Below are 2776 nucleotides of genomic sequence, written 5' to 3'. Positions count from 1 at the left end.
AACAGCCAAGGCCACGCCAGACCCAGCGCAAGGCCAGGCCCAGCTGGCCGTGGCAGCGCGCGCAGCTGCGAGCAGTGGGATGCGAGCATTGCTGCAGCTCGCGTGGGCTTGTAGCTCGCGTGGGCCGAGCGGCCGTGTGGGCTGTGCGCGGGTATGGCCTGCACGCTTGCGGGTCATGCTCGTGTAGAGTTTGTGTTCACATACGAAACCTAAAGAGTATAAGATTTGTTTAATGATTAAAATTCCTAATCCTAAAAGATAAATTAATTAAATAAGAATTCTACTAGGATTCTAGTTTAATTAATTCGTATCCTAGTAGGATTCGATTACTTATTCCATGGTCTATAAATATGAGTTAAGGGCTCATAATTTATATCGAGTATTCAAGTATTCAAAGTGATTTTTGAGGGCAAAAATTCAGTCATATAATTGCCTACAATAGCCGAAAATTCTAAGTACCTTAAGGGCGATTCTAGTTGGTCAAGCTTAAGGCGGATCCGGACGTGCTGTGGACTATCTACGGAGGGACGACACTTGGAGTCCTAAAGACTTGTTCTTGTTCGGTTCGGGCGCAACTAGGGAGGGCACGCAACAAAGTGTATGCATCTAAACTATGCTAAATGATTATGTGTAAATAATATGCTTTCCTGGCTTTATGGTTTTTCCGCATGATTTATGTTTTGTCATATGAATCATAACCTAACAGTGGTATCACGAGCCTCTTATTATTTTCATAATCTAAATTGCATAAACATGGTTAAATATTACAAATTTGCAAGAATTAAAAGGGGTGATTAATTTTCGTAATTGTTAATTAATTGCAAATTGCGTTTATTTAATTATACGTACGCACTTTTTCGGCAGTTTCTTCGTTACTCATCCAAATCGAGTGATTTTTGTGTCAATTCCGCATGTAAAAGGCATTCTAAAATTTTGACAAAATTAGTATTTTTCGGCCGAAGCCAGAATTCTCAAATTCGAAGCCTAACTATGACTTTTCGGAGGTTTTAGTTTTTCGAATGCAAAATTTCGTAAATTTAAGATGTTAAATTAAATATTTGCGATTCTTGTTGATAAATCTTGAATTTTTGATTGACCTACTGTATATGTTTAACAAGTTTGAATGCCTAGCCTTGTTAATTATGCAATCTAATTTGTAATTATGATTAATTTGTTGAAAATTGGAATAATTTAGAATTAATTTGATTTTCATAATTAGTTATAATTTAATTAGATACCTATGATTAAAAACCACCATAAAAATTGTAAATTTATGTTAAATTTTAAATTTTTATGACCTAGACTTGAATCCATGTTAATCGGAAATCAATTAAATAATAAATTTTCGATTTTTTCGCCCTAAAATTATGAAATTAATATTATTTATTAATTTGTCATTAATTTTGAATATAAATTTTTAATTTTTATGCGACTCGCTCATATAACTTGCACGCACAAAGCAATGGACGCTACGTGTTACCCTTAAGGGGTGTTGTATAGTGCGGGCATGCGACGACGAGCAAGGGAGCTCGTCGCCCATGCGGTACGAATGCAGCGAGCAAGGGCATGGTGCACGAGCACAAGGCAGCAGCCCTGCCTTGTGTCGTGGGCTGTGAGCAATGGGCGTGTGGGCAGGGGTGAGAGCAAGGCACGAGCAGTCGCGTGTGGGCAGCAAGCGTGCTGCGCCACAGCGCGCACTGCCTCGCGCAAGCATGCGGAGCCTCGCGTGCCACGAGCGCTACGCACAGCGTCGATGGCTCGCGCGCAGCGAGCGCCAGCTCGCATACTGCTGCCTCGTGCGATGAGCGCAAGCTCGCGTGCGGGAAAGGCTGGCGCGCAGCGAGCGATGGCTCGCATGGATCGAGCGCTGGCAAGCGAGCGCAGCGAGCGATTGCTCGCGTGCATCGAGTGCTGGCGCGCGCAGCGAGCATCAGCTCGCGTGTTCGATTGATGCCTTGCGATGGGGAGCAGCAGCGATGCGACGCAGCGCATGGGCTGCGCGCACATGGCCAGCGATGGCTGTGTGCGTATGGCCCATGGACGTGCGTTGCGTGGGGTTGTTGCGTTGCGATTAGATCGTTTTGAAATTTTAATTTGAGACTTTCAGTTTCCGTAATTTTAATTAATTTTAAAATTAATAATTTAAATTATTTTCTTGGATTTTTAATTTTGAATATTGTAATTATAATAAATTTTATTTATTCTAATTATTTTACTAAAATTAAAATCATGAATTAATTTAAATACGACCGAAATTAAATTAAATTTATGGATTCAATTATAAATTTATATGAGCTTTAAATTTTAATTAAATTTGTATGTTTCCGGTTAGACTAGAAATACATTTTTATGTTTAAAATTAGTAAAGCATATGAATTTATTGGTTTAAGTGGGAGCCCTTTTTTTAGTCATAAACTCTTGATTAGGTCTACAAATCCTTAAGGTTAAAACAACTTGATTAGAATTAATAAGGACTGAATAATTTGTAGATTATTGGTGCCCTTGATTAAATGCTGCAAATGTTTATGTGATGCATAATGTGTTTTACTAACCAGCTATGTGGGTCATTCATGATAATGAATGGGTGAATGGTATATATTGTATATGTACTGTTTTGCAGGTTATGAATTGACTAGTATGGCCCAAATAGGATAGCAAATATGGTCTGCGTACCATTAATTTGACGGATTTTTCATGAAATGCCCCCGAGGTTTGCTTTAATGCACCAAATACCCCTAAACTTTTCAGAATGCACCAAATACCCCCGAGGTTTTAA

This window comes from Spinacia oleracea, chromosome 3 (assembly GCF_020520425.1).
Source record: "Spinacia oleracea cultivar Varoflay chromosome 3, BTI_SOV_V1, whole genome shotgun sequence".
Lineage (NCBI taxonomy): Eukaryota > Viridiplantae > Streptophyta > Magnoliopsida > Caryophyllales > Amaranthaceae > Spinacia > Spinacia oleracea.
Note: the sequence above shows the minus strand (reverse complement) of the source record.